At 43.6% G+C, this 19,657-nt stretch overlaps 1 long non-coding RNA gene across 1 annotated transcript in view; it reads right to left on the bottom strand.

Annotated features, from left to right (window-relative positions):
* LOC131394131 (uncharacterized) overlaps nucleotides 1–19,657 on the bottom strand; it is a 60,399-nt gene that overhangs the window by 35,320 nt on the left and 5,422 nt on the right. The window lies entirely within an intron of this gene.

Genomic DNA, 19,657 nt, shown 5'->3' with positions numbered 1-19,657 from the left:
AGACATTAGATCAATATTCTAGACCAAAGGTTTTTAACCTGGTATTCATGAATGGGCTTCAGCGTGTCTATGAGTCTCTAGAACTAACGTGCAAAATTGTGTGGGTTTGCTTATTTTTATGGAGTGGAGGATTCATTGAAGTATGAATTGGGATCATGGGGAACTATGACCCCCAAAGTATCCAAACTTCTCCTTTATAGATAAGAACCTTACACACAGAGATGGGGAGAGACTTTGAGCCACTTCTCAGCAAGGCCTTTGTCTTGCATTGGTGTATCTCCAACACACATTAGTCACCCAAGAAACATTTGTAAAGTGAATGGATGAATAAAAGGATAGATAGATGGATGCATGAATGAAAGCTCTCTGCTTTCAGTCCACTTATACTCTCACCACATCCCACCACTCCCCATTGGTCTCTCCAGCTCCAGCCTAATGTGGGGATGTTGAATGCCAAGCAGGGTGACCTCAGGAGTGGAGGGCAGATACATTTAACGGTGGTGCAGAGAAGCTGGGGCCCCATGTCACAGAGGCCTCCACTCCAAGAGATCCCTGCCTGGTACATTCTTCCCTCTGGGACCATCACCTGTTCTTCTCTGCTCCTGCTGCTGCTACTGCCTCTTTTCAATAGAAGAGTGAGCTGGGGTGCCCCAGGCTAGTGAAACTGGCACTTGGTCCTCATCTCCCAAGCTCATCAATCCTGCCTCCAGCTCTGGGAATATTCTGTCTTGTTTATTTTTCAAGAGAATTTCATGTTAGAAGAGAGTGTCTATCTTCTAACATCTGAAAATGGCCGTTTTATTGCAAGCCATGACAACCATTTTGAGTCAGGCGTTTGCCCTTCCCACATCTCCAGTTTCTACCTGGTGGGGCAGTGAGACCTGCCATGGTGACCAGCGGCGAGGACAGTTGTTTAATGTCATCACTGGCTAATTAACTGATGATGTCTTCTTCCTTCTTTCACTCTTTCCCTTCTTTCCTTCCTTCTACCCCTCCATCCTTCCTTTCTTCCTTCTTTGCTCTTCTTTCCATACTATGGACCACTGGACTAGACGCTGGAGGTACAAAGTTGAATAAGATACCATCCCTGCCTGTACAACACTCTACAGTCTGGCCATGGACAGGGTACAGAGGCACCCACAGGAGGGAGTTGTCTATACTGCTTGGAAGGTCCAGAAGAAGTAACCACTGAGATGAGATTGAAAAGACAGGTGCCAGGCAAACATATGAAGAATGGCAGTGTAGGCAAAGAAGAGAAGTGCAGCCTTGAGCCTGAAACAGTGGGGCCTTTGGAACTACAAGTAAATTAGTGTGACTGACATGAGCCAAGTGTATGTCTGCTTAAAGAAATGGGTCAAGAAACTACAGCAAGAGATGATGCTAGGGAACGATTGGCCAATTGATGCATACCGTGAAATTCTCAATATTATAAACCATCTCAGTAAGGCTGGCAACCTCTATCTAGGAGTCTAGGAAAACTCCCAGTTTCCTGCTTGGGAGATGAGGTGGATGATTCTAAGCCAAGATAAACTATTTCTATGTCCAAAGGCCTTCTGATAGAGCCCATTGCCTCTCACTGTCAGTAATTCCTCCTCATCGGGAAGATAGAAGGGGACTGAGTTAATATTTGTAACGATCTTAGGACAGTGCCTATTACATCATAACTGCTGTGCACATGTTTATTAAATAAATATGCATATTTTTGAGTCCCATGTACCACATACCATCCTAGGTATTTATTTAATTTACTCACAACAACCCTGAAAGTTAGGTCCAAACTCTTGGTTTTATGATTACATAAAGTGAGGTTCTCAGAGAGTAAATAACTTGCCCAACGTTACAAGACTAATAAGTGACAGAGCTAGATTCAAACCTAGATCCATCCAAGCCCATGCTGTTTCCATCAGGGGCACCCACCTCATTCGTGGCTGATCAGATTCTCACATACTGCTGTCTCATGTCTGGGTGTTGAAAGCAGCTGGTCGCCCACCTTCATGGTGAGAACCCTTCAGACTTGGGGTTGGAGAACAGCCATGGGAGTTAGCACAGCGACACATTGTGGTGTAGAGTGTAGGGCGGGGGTTCAGCAGGCAGGGTCTTTGGGCCTGCATGGCCGGCCCCAAGCTCTGGGCCTCTGAGCAGTTACTCTTGGAATTTTGACGCGAACGTGATTCCAGCATAAGCCAAGAGCCAAAGGGAGGAGCAGGCAAAAGGGAAGGGAGTACTGATGGGGGAAGTAGGAGCTTACCCAAGTTTAAACAGCTTGAAATTTGCAGGATTCTCATAGGATCTCAGCCTCATGATTAATGATAAAAGAAGAAGGCACCTTGATGCCACTTTTTAATATTCTTTTAAAAAAATCGTGGATGTTCTGATACATTTAAGAAGAAATAGGAGGTAGTGATAGAAAAAACCTCAGCATTCCGAAGACTGCTGTTTCATCAACTAGCTATGTGACTGCAGGCAACTTCCTTCTCCACGGCTCAGTTTACTCATCTATAAAATAAAAGAGTTGGGTTGGATGACTTTTGATAAATGCTCAAACTGTAAAATGTTGTGAGTTAATAATGGAAAAAAAAGCAAGTTTCTTCTGATCAGTGTGTTTCCGTCTCCTGGGCTCCTCTCTCCTGTGAAGACTGCCCTGACCATCCCCATCCCACAAGAGTAGCTTTGTGCTATGAATCCCCTTTCTTCTCTTGAAGCCCACACAGTTCTGCCCACATTATCTTCCCAGGCATGCTGAGGCAACAGTTCATTTCCTTCATTGCACCTACTACAGTTTGTCACTGTATATTTATAGGTTGTTTGTTTTATACAGACTGTATCTCCCACCAGATTGCACGTTCCGTGAGCACAGCTGTTACGCCTGCTTTGTTTACCAATGCATATCCAGTGTCCTAGTACAGTGCTTGAAACATAAAAGACTTGGTGAATGCCTCTTGAGTGTCATTTTCCCTTTTTTGGTCATTTTAGTAGCTATCATTGATTAAAGGCTTACTAGGGGCCAGATTTTCTGCTGGTACTTTGTACCCATTTCTTCATTGACTTGTCACACAACCTCATGTGGCAGGTGACATCTGTTTTGTAGATAAGAACACTGAAGATCAAAGAGGTCATGGAGTTGACACGCTCTTGAACCCGGACCCAAACCACATCTGACTCCCCCAGAGCCTGAGCCCTGAACCCCTGCCATATACTGTCTTCGGATCCTCAGTGGCTTGAGCCAGACACTTGGCAGGTCCTCAGAAGCTGTTCACTGGCTTGAGTCGCTTCGTGAAGGATCTAACAGGTGGTAGATGGAGGTCAGTACTTCTGACCCGTGGGGCAAGGACTCTGAAGCTCCAATGTCTGGGTGGATTCTGAAGTCTGGAGCCAGGACTGATAGAGTAGAAAATTTCTTTCTAACAGTAAGATTCATTCTCATTCTGTGGAGAGTTTAACAGAGATCCTTTCTTCCGCTGTATGAGGGTGTGACTTCAAATTTTTCTCAAAATGCACATTTTTAATTAGAGTACTTTACGTGGGTTGCCAAGTTTCTGGGAATTAAAAGGACACTTGTGCCTGAGGGACAGTTACAGAGACTGATCCCTGGGTAAGTGCGTAATAAAAATACACAGAGATGGACTGAAATCAAACCCCCAGGGAAACCTTTCCACTCAGTTTCGAATACCTAGAAAATGACTTGGCAGCTCCAGAATGAAAAGAAAGAACAGAAACAAAAGGCAATGCCAATTTACTTAATTTTGGATTCTTTCTCCTGAGGGAATCCTTCTGAGAATCTAGAGTTGACAGAGATTTTGGAGATTGTCATGTCTCAGATCCCCTTCTGCAAATGGGATGGTAAGGCCTAAAGAACTCACGTCAAGGTCAAACCAAGAGAGCTATGAGTGGGAAAGGAAAGAAGAGAAAGTATAATGGAGTCTACAGCAGCTGCCTTCGTGGGCCCTTAAGCCACTGCTAGAAATTTGCTGGTGGGGAGAAAGAGGGGAGGTGCGGGGGAGGGCAGCTGTCTGGTGACATGGCTCTTGCTTTGTTCAAAGGAAAATTAAAACACTAAGAAGATCAGATGTTGAAGAATATAGAGTCATTTATTATTGTTGTTTGTCTCCAAGACTTCATCTGGTCACCTAGGGCCCCTTCTCACATGCTTGGGTCCCCCAGCCCTCAGACACATTGCTGTCACTTATGGATACCTTAAAACTGAGAGTGGCACCAATAAGATGGCCAAATATCTTGGACTGAACAGGAATCAGAATAATGTGAACGTGCTTAGAGAAAGAATGGCCGATTGACTGGGGGTGGGGGGTTAGTATGGTCAGCATTAAAATATATAATTCAAAGGGTGGAACTGTCTGGTACCTTCAGCCCTATCGGAGGAGAGGGATATGGTATCCAAGGGATGCAAGTAGATATAATCACCAGAGATATAGGGCTGGGATGTTGATATATTTAATAGAGTTTTCTATGAAATATTTCTTCCAGCTTAATCTGATTCTGTGGTCACCAAATAACCTTCTTACAAATACTTCAAAAACCAGACACCTTGATTCTAGGAATAAAATATGAGCATGAACACAGGACTGCTGAGCGTTGGTTTGAGCCCCAGTGAAGAAAGAAGATTTGAGGGCCCCAGCAACAGCAGACAGCTGAAAACCTTCCTGCGGGGTTTACACTGATTTGCAACATGGTCAGGCCGAGGTCCCCTCCCCAGCCCAGCGGCCCCAGGAATTTGTCCTCAGCTCCCACGCTCTCACACGCAATCACCAGCCCTGTGTGGACGCGAGCCTTCCAATCACTGGGGAGAGGGATCACTCTTGTTATAAACAAATAAATTGGTGGTGTGGCTTTTTGTTCACTCCTGTGTTATGAGTTATTGAGAGGGAGCCTTTGCGAGTCTGTGGACCTGAAAGGCGAGGGCCAGGACCTAAAGCCTGTTAGTTCTCTGAGGTAACAATCCCCACCTTAGAGATGTCTCGGCAGCCAGCCATTCTTCACCAGATGATGCCCTTCCCCCATCTCTCCCAGGGCCGTTTTCAGGTCAGACACTCCCCCCAAAGCTGCCCCCTGCTGGCTGGTTGCTCTCACATTGCAGTGCCTGGGGCCACGTGGATGGCCAGAGAGGGGGCTGCTCCTGGCTTTGTCAGTTCCATGTGGCTGTGGTTAAGGCTCTTCACCTCTCTATGGCCCTGTGTTTCAGCTCTTTCACTGGCACAATGGGAATACTGCCTCTGAATCTTTCCCACAGCCCAAAGGAGATCACGTCTAGGAAAGGGATTTTTAAAAGCATCAAACATTTTACAGACGTGATATACTAATAATAATTCTACCAGCTCATATTGTTATACATCCTCATATACAGTTATAAAGTTCATAAAGATCCTTTTCTCCAACCATTCGCCTTTAAATGGGCAAGTGTTCAAGACAGATGGCCAGATGGCAAGAGATCTGAGGGTGACCTTATTTTGGTCACCCCAGTGTTTTATCACCAAAAACTCTCAATTCACTTCTGTTAACAAATCAAGATCTTTTCTTCTAAACATAAGTCCATTTCCTCCTTATTCTTTTAGGAATATAGGAAATGATCAGGAAGGACTTAATTCACAAAACATCTTCACTCACTTGAAGACAGTCCTAATAGTGGAAACTTCCGATTTGCTTATCTTTAAACAAACAAACAAAAATTCCAATTATCTCTTTTCCCGTATATCATTACCTAAATTTCACTTTGCGTCCTATGTAGTATTATTGTTTTTATTTCATTAGCTAAAAGTCTGAGCATCTGTAACAATTTTTCTTTAGTATCAAGCAACATAACTTGAGAATCTCTGTTTTCTTACAGCTCTTTTATTAACAGATCACTTAACAGCTGTTCTGGACTAAAGGTGAGTATACTCACTTGCCGAGAAATTCTCTTTCCATGTTATTTGTGGTATAATTGTCTTTGTCGTCATAGTAATAGGATATTTATAAAATGACTAAATAAATTCTTAATACGGCAAACATTCTAGAGGAAGAAACAAGGGACACTGAACTCTCTTATCTTTCCCACTGACTTTTTTAGAAGGTTCTGACAATTAATTTCCCTGTGGCCGCAGCCTATAAGAATCTTCCAGTTTATGTCCTCAAGGCAGACGCACATACAGTGAAATAGTGTTCACACTGGGGCTGGTGTTGCTAAGGACAAAACGTGCTTATGTAATATTGGCAGGAGAGCGAAATAATTCCTTGCTCACAAAACATTTTTCTCAGTCCACTCTCTCTGTGCCCATGCTGAAAAAATCTGGAAATCAAACCAGCGTTCTTTATTTTTAGTCCATCCAAAATTTTACTCACTTGAGGCACGTGGGCATGAAGCTATCTTTAGAATCATCAACCAAACGCATTGGAATCATAGATTATTAGCGCCTGGGCAGTTCTCTAGATGATTTTTTTAGCCTAGGAACTCCACTATATAAAACTGGGGGGGAGTGGGGATCAGAAGTGTTGCCCATTTGGTCTCCCCGCTTATCTGCTTCTCGGGTACTACCATGTAATCCTAGGGTTCCAAGAAACAACTGGAAAACCACTGCTCTAGGCCAAACTCTTCATTTTGCAGGGAGCAACAGAGGCCCACAGGGATGAAGTGACTTGCTTCAAATCCTTCAACAGTCCCCGATGAAGCCAGGAGAATTCAGGTTTCCTGACTTCCAGTTATGTGTCCTTTCCATCACACAGCACATTAGATGCTATTATAACAGAAACTACTTTTTTTCTTTTTATTAGCCAAAAAAGTTCAGCTGAGAAACAGGTGACTGGTTGGGTAAGTTTGCCTACTGGAGGCATAAGGAGATCAAATGACTTAATCGAAAATAGACAGTAGCTCTTTTCTTTGACTGAAAGGAGAGTGAAAAGTGCGAGGGAAACCAGGATAGAATGATTTCCTGCAAGTTACTCCATTATAGTTTGTCATGTGTGCTGTACTGAAGGATACTTGCCCTGCTACTCACTGCCTGGGTGACCTAGAGCAAGTCACTTAACTTCTCTGGGCCTTGGTGGCTCTTGTCCCCTCTGAGAACACAGCAGAGGCACTGTGCATTGGCCACTGGACACCATGATGACCTGTTGTCTTTCCCAGATTAGCCCCTTCCTCCCTTCCTTCCTTGTCTCAGTACTTCTTACAGAGCCAGAACATCCTTAATCTCATATTATGCTTTTTTTCCTGTAGATATTGTGTGCATTGAATAATTGTCTTCCCAACTGGACATTAATTTCTTTCGGGCTGACTATGTCTTTTTACTTCTTTAACATGTGTTTCCCTCATCCTCCTCTGTAAGTGTTGTCTTACTTACAATACAGGGACCCAGACCCCTGCAAAGACTTTTCCTCTGGTATTTGCAGAAGCCCTGGGTGGTCTCATAGGTGCTTCCATACAATCTGCTCAGCTATCCTTTCCTGCTGTCTCTGCTCCAGGCCTCACTAGACAGTGTCATGTCCATTTGGCACCATCGCATTTGCCTGGCGTCACTGGCACTTCTACTGGGCACTGCGATGCCCACTTGTCATTGCTCCTTACTAGTTGCAGAAAATAACTGTAGTAGCTACTGACATATTCTTCCTTTCTTTGATGTGTATGTATGTGAGTGTGTATGAGTGGGCATTTACAATTTCTCCCCTTCCTTCTCCCTACTATTTATTCAGTCCTGAGGCTACTGGATATCTAGTCAGGATTGTGACTGCATTGGAGAAGGAATAAACATCATGCAGAGGCTGAGGCACTGACCGATGAGACTCAGAATCTCTCCTTTTGGGGAGAGAGTAAGTGCATTTTCATTTGTGTGAGGATGAGTTAGATGACATTAGGTTGGCCCATGTTGTTGCTGCTACTGTTATCTAAAAGTTTAATTATGGAGAGAAGAGTGTATATGGATGTTGAATAACAAAAGAGGTGGAATGTTGCTCACTCAACACCTATTTCAACCCCTTTAACTTGCCTTCTTTTTTTTTCTTTTATTTATTTATTTTTTTTGGTGAGGAAGATTGTCCCTGAGCTAACATCTGTGCCCATCTTCCTCTACTTTGCATGTGGGATGCCACCACAGCATGGCTTGATGAGTGGTGTGTAGGTCTGTGCCCAGGATCTGAACCTGCCAACCCCAGGCCACCAAAGTAGAGCATGTGAACCCAACCACTATGGCCACTGGGCCAGCCCCTTAGCTTGCCTTCCTGAGAATAGGAAGCTAGAATTACATTTCCCAAATCCCTTTCCGGCTAGGGTGCTTGCTTGAGACACAATATGGCGTAAGACTGAAATTAAGATTCACTATTATGTGCTGCCTTGACATCTGGTAAAATTGAGAGGGTCTCACATGGCCTCATCTCAAGTCCTCTGCGCATTCTGCCTCAGGGGATAAAGTCCCTTAGCCAAACAGCCCTCCTTATCATGGGGACCAGGCGCAGTGCCTGCTTATCCTTGAGTATCAGTTTTCAGTTTCCTGTTAGCCTGTAGAATTATTCAAACAAGCCAATCACATCCTCCCATGGGAACCACGAGTTACCTCACCCTCTTGTTACTACCTGCCTTTCATGGTCCCTGCTTGTTCACTCTGTTCCTGAGTACAACCCCTGCGTGGCCCTCTGTGGTGTGCTGTGTCCTCCTGCCCTGTGAGTATATGTGAACGAGAAACTGCTATCAATCTCATCTGTCCAGTGTCAGTGTCATGTGTTCAGCCATCCTCATAATCCTAGAGCAGGAATCCCTCCTTCACCAACTGGGTGTAGAGGAGGTGGATAAAATACACAGTTCTACCAAGTAGGTTCTACTGCATGAGATTTTGAGGCAAAAGTGAGCAGAGTAGGAGTAGCTACATGTGGAGAATACAGACAGAGGCATCTGTAGCTCCAGGATGGCCATGGAGGGCGTTTTGGTGTCCATTCCCTAATAACACAGGCACAGGGCAGTGGGAGGTGGCAATACTTGCCTTTCCACTAGAACAGTCCTGCATTGTGCTTGGGCTTTTCTCCTGGCTCTGTTGTATCTGGCTGCCCTTTTCCTAGCTCAGTAGAATCCTAGACTGGTTCTCTGGACTTCTAGAGGTTCTATAAGCTAACTAATGTATTTTAGTAAGCCACTTTCTACCTAAATTACATGAAGTATATCCTAATGTCTGCAACTAGATTGGATGATACAAGTTCCTTAATAACATAAGGTTGTATTTTTCTCACAAAACAAAGTCTGGAGGCAGGTGGTCTTGGGATGGTACAGCCATTAGTTCTACAGTGTTATCAGTTTGCCAGGCCCCTTCTAGCTTTCTGAAGTGCATTCACCCCCATGGTTGCAAAGGCTGTTGCTACATCTTCAGCCTGACGTCTGCATTCCAGGCAGGAAGAAGAAAGTGACTTGGGGAAGAAGTATAGATTTGTTTACTTTTGCTGGGTAACAAACAACGCCCAAAACCTAGTGGCTTAAAACAACAACCATTGTGTCAGTCAGCTGAGTGGATCTTCAGGTCTGGGCTAGCTCAGCTGATCTCTGTTGGGCTCACCCATGCATCTGCATTCACCCAGTAGGTTGGCTAGAGGTTGGGTGATTCATGGTTCATTCACGTATCTGGTTGTTGGCATGCTGTTGGCCAGAGCAATGGGAGTACTTGGACCACATGTTTCTCATTGTTCAGCAGGCTAGCCCTGGTGTCTTCCCATGGCCGTCTCAGGTTTCCAAGAGGAGCAAGAAAGGGCAAGTTCCATTGTACAATCGCATTTCTGTTTTCGTTTGTATCTTGTTTGTTATTGTACACTGGCCAAAGCAAGTCACAGACCAAGCCCAGAGTCCAGGGGTGGAAAAATAGTCTCTGCCTCTTGATGGAAGGAGTTGCAAAGTCAATTCCAAAGGTATAGAAATGGGAAGAATTTTGGCCATTCTTGCAAACTACCATGGAAAGGCATCAAATCAGGAGATCAGAACTTTCCCCAAATCCCCAGAAGAATTCTAACTGCTTCTTATTAATCAGAACTATGATTTGTCATATGATCATCCCTAACAGCAAAGGGGGCTGTGAATGTAGTTTATCTGGGCTACTCCTCCTCCTGGGACAAAATCGTAGTTCTGTGAGTAATAAAAGGTGAGAAAATGGGAATTGGGTTTGTGTGAAACAAAAAGAAATATATATATTGGTCCTTGGTTCCTGCTACTATTTGGTCTCTGATCCTGGTTCCTGATACAGAGTTCCTAAAACCTTGTAATTTACTGAGTGATAGAAGTGTCTGACACAGGACTCCTAAATCCCTTGGAATTTCCTGGGTGATAGGAGTGTCTTTTGTCCTAATGAAGTGACTCTTGGTAGGCTCCTGGATGAAGGTGATCACTAGAAAGACCAAGCCATGATTAGAAGCTTGGAACTTTCAGCCCCATCCCCTATCCTCTGGAGAGGGGAGACAGGCTAGAAAATGAATTAATAGTCAATCATGCTTACGTGATGAAACCTCCATAACAATCCCAAAAGTATGGGGGTCAGAGAGCTTCCAGATTGGTGAACACATCAATGTGTTGGGAGGATAGAGCACCCTAACTCCATGAGGACAGAAGCTCCTGCACTCAAGATCTTTCCAGACCTCATCCTATGTATCTCTTCATCTGGCTGTTCATCTGTATCCTTTATCATATCCTTTATTGCATTAAAAATCAGTAAACATAAGTAAGAGTTTCCTTTCTAGCAAGTAATCAAACCCAGGAGGGAGTCATGGGAACCTCCCATTTGTAGCCAAGTTGGACAGAAATTGTGGGTAACCTGGGGACCAATGACTTGTGATTGGTGTGTGAACTGGGGGGCAGTCTATTGGGACTGAGAACTTAACCTCTGGGTTCTGCCCTAACTCCGGGCAATTAGTGTCAGAACTGCTTGGTGCGGAAAACCCACAACTCTGGCCACAGAAGTGTTCATCTATGTGAGTGAGTAAAGGAACACAATGTGTTTTTTCTGAGCAGTTGGATGTTAGCAGTGTCTGCCATACTTGATATGAGGAGCTATAATGGAGACACTTCTGTGAAACCGCATTTTCATTCTCTTTTTTACTGGGTGGTGGACAGACACCATAGTCTCCTACCACTCAACGGCAAGGTTTTGTGACTGTGCAACTCTCCTTGGGGCCTCTAGTATTTAGTTCACCAGACAGGCTAGGCGTCACAGTTGATCGAACTTGGTCTCTCTGTCCCCGAAACACACACAACACACATCTCACTTCTACCTCCCCCTCCCCCAGCTAGTACCCGCCAAGCATACAGCACGTGCATTAGACCTTGGTGCAAGAAGAAGGGCGCCATTGCAGTGCAGTCCTATTCATGGCACAGGCCCTGAGGCTGCTTATGATGAGTCCAGCATGCTATTGTTAATCCTGCTGTTTTACAGTCATGAGATGCAAAGCATAGACAACTAGCAAGACACTGTCTCATATAGTCCTTATGATCTAGAGAATCTGTGTTCCTTTGTACAAGAACCCAGTCTCTTTCTTTGTGTGCCCTTTTGAAAAATTGAAATGTTCCCAAAGTCTGGAGACAAACTTCCGAGTGAACTGCATCTGAACTTTTTAAATTCTTTTTTTTCCCCTTGGTTAAATCTCAGTGGAGCCGGAGATGATCATAATTTTCATGAACACAAACTAAAGGTTTTGTTGCCTCTGGAGCAAAGTAGCTGCTTCCTATTGCAAAAGAACTGATTCCTATTCTCATTGCGTTGGCATTTTCATTAAAATTTCCATTATCCTCTTCCTTCCAATGCAGTTATAGATGAAATTGTCCTGACAATGTTTCTCAAGCAAAATCACTCCTGATGCAAAATATACGAAAGAGATATAAGAGGGAAAGGGCCACGCTTTCCCAAATATAGTCCATCTTAATAAGGAAAAAAAAAATTTTTGTCTCAGGCTTCATAATCATTTTAGGTCACTGTTATTAGCTTCATCAACCACACCAGGCCCAGAAAAACAAATCTGGATTGAGATATAGTCATGGCGGAAGATATAGAATGATGCTACATAAAGATGCTCTGATGATAATAGCGACCTGTTTGTTGAGGTCCTACTCTGAGCCAGACCCTGGCCCCAGAATCCTCATCTTATCTGTGCAGTCCACCACGCTTCATGCACTACAAGTCGGCCTCTGACTGGCCCTCCCAGGGAACTGGAGGGATAGGCCTGTCACAGCACAGAGTGCCAGTTCTGGCTCTACCTTGTGCTGGGTGACGTTGGCCAAGGACTTTATGCTCTCGGAGCCTCAGTTTTGTTATCTAGAAACCAATACTAATGATACTTTCCCCATCTTCCTAATTTACAGGGTTCTGGTCAAGTAGACTGCAGTTGAAAGTGGTTTTCAACTGGAAAGCTCTATTCCAACAAAAAGATGGTTTGCCAAAGGTCGTAGACAAAAACTAGTGTGTGAATGAGCCACCCACAGCACAACCAAAGTCAAGTATTCATCTCTCTCCTCTCTTTGGAGAATGGTGCCAGCCCTGTGCTTCCATTGGGGAAATAAGAAAAAGGAAGCATTAAGCCTTTCGCTTCATGCTACCACAGCCATCACTTTTGAGTGCTTACTCTGAGCCAGGCAAAATCATTCACATGCATGATTTCATGTAATCCTGGAAACAAAGCTATTGTTCCTATTATATAGGCAAAGACACTGAGGCTCAGAGAAGGAAGGTAACGTGCCATTTTCATAACACCAGTAAGTAGAGAGGCTGGGTTTCCAATCCTTGTTTGTATGACCTCAGAGCCTGTGTTCTTAACTGCAATGAGGTACTTATTTTTACTGGGGAAGAATAAGAAGCTACTGCTCTTGGAGAAAGCAACTCAGAAGAGCTGAGAGTCCAATTCGTCTTGTCCCAACAAACTAACCTACTCTTCTACTTTATGGCCCTTTGGAAACAAAGTCCCTAAGGAATTTTTTCTTTCAAATCACCTTCAATATAGTCCCAGTTTTGCAAAACACTTATTGAGTTCTTATTAAGTATCAGACATAAATTCTTTGTGTATAAATCTATTTACTCCTCGTGCCAATCTATGAGGTGGATACCATTATTATCCCCACTTTAAGGATGACAAAATCGAGGCACAGAAAGGTCATGGAACTTATTTAAGGTAATGTGGCTACTAAGTGACAGAAACAGGTTCAAACCCAGGTACTCTGATTTCAGAGCCTGTGCCACTACGTTCTATGTACAGGAAGAGGTTTGAAAGAATACACACTAAATTATTAGCAGTTATCTCAGGGAATTGGATTTAGGTGGGATATTGGGAGAGAAAGACTTTCACTTGATTCTGCACTGAAGTGCAGATTCAGCAGTCTTGAAAATTTTATGATGTACATATATATGTATAGTTTTTATAATTAAAAATCTATCCTTGTAGATTTAATAATTTTTCCCCTCAATATAGTTTGGACATTAAGTACAAATTAATAATTTCTAATCAGGGGGTTGAAATTTTCCAGGGAATTCCAGAAATCTAGAAAAGATGCCTAGGGCAGTCGGGTCATTATGGAGTGGAGCCTGCATGTGTCAGGCACGTCTAGCAGCTCTGGGTCCTCCGTTCTCCTTCCCCACCCTCTATCCCAGCGCATGGCCAGCAGACCCGGGGCTCTATGGCTGCATTATGTGGGTTTATATCCCCTCCAAACCAGAGGGCAAATGGAAAAATGTAAATTTTGGCCACTGCCCTTGTGGGCACTGACCTGGCAGGCTGCATTCAGTCCCGGACCTCACCCTGGGAGTGATTTCCCCACATCCGCTATAATTTATGGACAAGAGTTGTTTCTCTTCCTGAAGCTGAAGGAATCGCCCAGCACAATTTAAAACAAAGCACCGCGCAGGTCAAAGAGATGAACTGAATCATCATTTCCTCACACCATCAGCCCTGCGCAGGGTAATATTTTTCCCTCCATCATCTCTCCATTTTTGAAGGTGCTGGCAGCACAAATCATCTCCAAACATTTCCCATTGTCCTTCTGTCAGCCTGAAACAAAGGCAAGTCCCCATCTCCCACACCTTGACCCAGCTGGGGAGCTGACCCCTCTCGGCATTGTGCCACAGCACCTCATGGCGAGCAATCTTTTCGAGATATGCATTTCCAATAATACATGATGTTGACTTAGAAATATATAGGTTTTAAATTTCCCTGCTGTCTGGAATGTCATAAAATTAAACACACTGTGGCTTTCTACATTTCAGACAGACTGACAAAATGCAGGACTTTATCATCATTATTTTCAGGGAACTTTAAGGTATGGGTTAGGTGTGGCTACCAGTCAAGGTTACGACCATAAACTCATTTTTACCTAATGGGGACAATTGCTACCATTTGAATGTTTCCCTAATGTCACTAGGCATTCTGTAAATGATTATGGTATCTGAGAAATCAAAACCCCATTATGTCTCACTCTATCCTATGGGAAGTTGGGATTGTCATAATGATGATCATATTAAGGATTGTTACCATTCATTGGAAGCTTCCTAGGTGCCAGTCAGAGGGCGAAGCACTTCTATCAATGATTTCCCAATCCCTACAACAACCTTTAGAGCTTGGGGTTATTATTTCCATGTTACAGACAAGGAAGAAGAGGTTCTGAGACATTAAGGCCTCCCAAATAATAAATAACATAATTCAGAAAGGGACCAGATGGAAGTTTGCCTTCACACAATGAAGAGTTTGAGATGAAGCATGTAAAGGAACAGAAGGAACAGACTATTCTCATATTCTCTTAGAATTCAAGGTATCCCGCCATCTGGCCTCCTCTTTGTGCCCCTTCCTGGCATGGGGCACTTCAGCATGTCCTCTGAGACTCCATGGCTATGCTCATGCTGCTCCTGCTTTCTGGAATGCCCTTTCTCTCTCCTTCTGCCTGGGAAACATATTCGTCTCTCAAGACTCAGCTCCAGCACCACATCCTCTAAGAAGCTACATCACTGTCTCTCCCACCCACACACACCCTGTAAGCTTGACCATGTGGTTCTTTTGTCCCACTATTCTCTACACGAATGTTTGTTACAAAACCCACGACACTTCATGTTGGTATTTATTTTTATGTCTCTCTTTAGTACTAAACCATCAGTCCTTTTAGACTAAACTGTATCGTCTTCGTCTTCATATTCCCACAGCCTAGACTGGTGCCTGGCAATTAGTAGGTGCTCGACAAATATCTGTTGCATTAATGGGTGGATGGACAAAGGGATGAATTGATGAATACCTCCTAGAACTTAAAGGAATCAACATATAGGCAATCAACACTGTCATGTGTATTTGTTGTATCATTTGAGAATATTCAATATTCTGCTATGGAAGACAAGAAAACAGCAAAATGGATGAAACTCATAAGATACATGAGATGTAGATAATGAATAGCAAGTAATTCAAGAGATACAGACAGAAGTCATAAGATGTGTTAGGCATAGTAACCCAGGAGACATGTTAGATATGGATAAAGTTAGTAAATCATGTATTGCTTGTCACAGAAAAGCCAGAAGGACCAAGAGGCAACAGATATTCATGAATCTCTAAATACACATGAGGACTACGAGACACTCAGTATTTATGTGGTCTCAAATTGACCACCCATTTGTGATGCCCCTTCTGGCATCATGTACCCTTTGCCTGAGAACTGTAGATAAAATCCATGCTTATCAGGCTGATTAGCAAACTATAGTTATTGGCCGGGGGACTTGCCTTGTATCTCTCTGACAGAGCAAACTTGTGTTGGCTTCAGGCACCTTCAGGCTGAACCCTCTTGCTTAAACCTCGACTCTTATCTGCATAACTCACCATTAATGGGGAAAGCTGATGAGGCAGAGAGAGAGACAGGATGTATGAACATTGTGTAACTGAGGATCAGGTAATGTAGTCCCTCCACCCCACCTCCATCCTAAGCGTTTTTCCCTACCTCACCTGTACCCCCTTGCTTCTAGCTATGTATTTAAAAGAATTCAAAAAACTATATGTTTCAAGCGTGTTAGTTTGGTGTGAGCCCCTCTGTTCCATGGTCTCTGGAATAGCTTGCCTGGTAGTATATTTGTAGGTTACCATTGCATCAAGGAAATTTCCCAATAGCAAGTATATTTCCTATAAACATCAGTAGAGCTTCCTTCCTTGGGAGGCCAAACATGGCTACTCCCCATCAGACTGACTACTTTTCTCTCTATTTCTCCATAAGAAAAGAGAAAATTCAAGGTACTAGAGACCTCTGTATCCAGAGTGCACAGCAGAAGTACTGAGATTATAGACACACTAAACATTCTTTAGAACTCAGGCTGGAGTTGTGGTCTTATTTTTTATGCAAGACATTTACAACAAATCTTAAAGGAAAATTGCCTGGCAAAGATGCTTTATGATTAACTGATGCAAATGTGAGAGACTGAGTCTTTTCGGCAAGAATGAGTAATTAATTTTATTTTTTCTCCATGTCAGGGCAGTACAAGCCCACACGACTATGTTCTTGCAGAATTCCACAATTGCACCTTATATAGCCAGTTTGAATTCCTATGCGTGTGGACCAATAGAGTTATTATCTGACTGAGTGGGGTATCAGCTGTCTGAATTGGTTCCTAGTGTGTAATATTGTTTCTGACTTTCATTCTTGTTTATTGGCCATCCATAGTATTATAAGTCCTGTTTATTGCTGCTGGTTTCACATAGTTCAAATTCATGTATAAAAAAATGCTCCTTTCTTGAGTCACATTTAAATTTATTCATATTGAGTTCCAAGACTTTTCCTTTCTTTGGACAAGATCTATGCTAAATGAATCTTTAGAGCCACTAATTCTTTTCCTCTAATCCTGTCAAATGGTCTCTTTAAAATGAATTTGTTGAGCATCACATTGTAACTGTGCTTGTGAAAGCTTAAAAGCTCCTCACAACCATGATCTGCTGGTTCAGTAACTGCAAAAAAAAAAAGACAAGAAAAGAAAAAGAAACGTTTGCATTTGATCTTGTATATTGCATTTATTTTCCATCTTCTAATAATGGGATGATAATCAATCTCCTCTAGAACAGCGTTGTGACATCTATGACATAGAGGATGTGTAATGTCAGGAAAATAGCCTTATTGGGCCTTAGGGACTGTTGATGTGTCTGTGATCCTGTCGAGCTGCTTCTTGGCAATGCATAAGAGAGTCAGGGCTCGGTTTTATATATATTGGTGAAAATAAAGAGCACTTCACGTTACTTGGGACACTTCATCCGCCTATCTCCATAGGTCTGGAATACTATGACCACGTAAAGTCTTCCTTTGGAAGATTTCTCCCTTGGCCTCATGGTTGTCTTTACAACCCAATTAAAATTCCTGCGGCTGAGAGGATGACCTGCACACTTAGCTCCCTGAGGACGGCTGCTGATGCAATATGGAGCCCCAGTGAGCTGGCTCCTCTGTAGACCACAGGAAGAAAGATGGAGATAGAGGAGCATATCAACTCACCCTGGACCACAGCCTGAACTCCCACTCACTTGGTGCTCGCCAGGAGTGCCGAACACTCTGGCCTTCCACGAGTGAACCAGCAGCTGACCCCCAAGGCCTCCCTCGTACCTGGAAATGAAAGTGGTGGCTGCCCGCTGAACTCCCCTCCCCAGCGTCTGCCCCATCGCTCCTCCCCAGCTTGAATTCCCTTGGAGACAGTCTTTCACTCTACTGTTGGAAATCAGCCTTAAAACTAAAATATGCTGAGGGAGGCAGCCCATTGTCTTTACATCACATTAAGATGCAAATGGCTGACATCAAATGCTTTCCTGACAGCTGGCTTTGCTGGGGTGCACTCTGGGCTGTGTGAGGGAAGGAAGATGCAGAAATGGAAGTCAGGGTCCTCAACATAAGCTGAAACGTTTAACGTTGCCCTCTCCGTTCAGAAATTCTTTGCGGTGTGTGGGCAGTGCAGGGTGTAGGAGTTTGCTGGTTACTTATTTTTCCCTGTACCAAATGCTCTGTTTATGCCATAAATCTTCTAGCCTCCCTTTGAATCTCTGCCATCCCTTGCCCTCCTAAAGAGGTCATTTTTAAATGACCAGATCTGATGTGCACAACCTGAAACATTTTCCCCTCGGATTGCATCTGCCTCCCACATTATTTCTGTCTTCCTTTGGGATTTCTCTTGCTTTGGAGATTTATGGTTGAGATTTTTACTTTGTTTATACTGAGGCCAACATGACTTCTCAGGAAGTGAGCTAGGCTTCAGATCATCCCTGTTCTAGCAGAGTATGGGGATAGGAATACATGAGGAGGGGATAGCCTCCCTCCACTGCTCCAAGCAGGAAAGAGGGGTCTGTGGTTTCCTAGCTGAGCTCATTGCTGCATTTCTCAAGTGCAGGAAAGGTAGTGAATAGGGCACGCGCTTTTCACTAGTTTGCTCAGGAAACTGTGGTTTCCTATCCGTTAAATTAAGCTGAAGGAATCAGCCCTCCACCAGGGCTGCTCCCGAAGCCTCAGCTCTCCCAGATCTTTTTGTGCATCTTCCCCATCCCTGAGGAATCCTTTCTCTCCTTTTGCTGCATTTCCCCCTCATCCTCCTCAGACACTCATTGCCCTATCTTTTCTTGTCAAATGATGCTCACAGAATAGGACTTGAGACATGTTTGTGTTAAATTATTAATTACCCAAAAGAACTATGGCTCTCACCCCTCCCAGAGTATTACATTTTAACAAGGATCAAAGGCTTAAATTAAAAGAATTAATCTCTCATTGGGAAATTTCAGCCACTGATATAGGAGAGGAGTATTAAAGGGGAGATAACATCAAGCCTTCACATATCCCTGAAATCATGGACGTAGGAGGTGATTTGGAAAACAGAATTGAAGCCTTGCACTATTATTCATCATTCTCTGTATCTGTGGTGACGTTTCTGACTTGTAGTCACTGATAGCCCTGCTTTCCTAAAGAAATCATCTAATCCACCTCCCAGACCATGCCTGAAGCTCTTCTAGAACATTCTTGATTTGTGCTTAATCAATAGTTCAAAAATCAGAGAATTCACTCTTACTAGCCAGGCCAGCCATTGACAGACATCCCTAAATATTAGTAAGTTCTCCTCTGACATTTACTCACTGGTCCTTAGTTGTGTGCTTGAAGCCTTGTGGGTTAAATCTGTTCTCTCTAGCATGGGACAGTCTTTCAAGTTGAAGACAACAGCCACATCCTCCCTCCTCAGTTTTTTCTTCTACAAATTGGGAGTTGCTCTGGCAGAACGAATGAATTGAGCTAAAACCCACAGGGAGGATATGCTACTTGGGGATACAATGATTTTTAAATATGGCCACAAATTCATTCACATATCTCTTATCATAAGATGTGGCCTATGTTTTCTTCCCTTCAGTCTGGACAAGCTTGTGACTGCTTTGGCCAATAAAATATGGTGAAATGATGCCATGTACCTTTCACCTTGTTGGCTAGAACACTTGCTCTTGAAGCTTCAGGCTGCCATTTAAGAAATCCAACTATCCTGAGCTGCCATTCTGTGAGGAAGCCCAAGCCACATGGAAAAGCTCCAGCAGATGGTCCCAGCTGAGCCCAGCCTTCAGATCATCCCAGCTCAGACAGTAGACATGTGAGTGAAGAAGCCTCTAGATGATTCCAGCCCCCAGACATCTGAGTCACCCCCAGCCATTGCAGTCGTACCAGATGAGGCCCTATATGTTGTGGAGCAGAGAAAAATTG

Source organism: Diceros bicornis, chromosome 29, assembly GCF_020826845.1.
Source record: "Diceros bicornis minor isolate mBicDic1 chromosome 29, mDicBic1.mat.cur, whole genome shotgun sequence".
NCBI lineage: Eukaryota > Metazoa > Chordata > Mammalia > Perissodactyla > Rhinocerotidae > Diceros > Diceros bicornis.
This window is presented reverse-complemented; position numbering and strand designations above follow the sequence as displayed.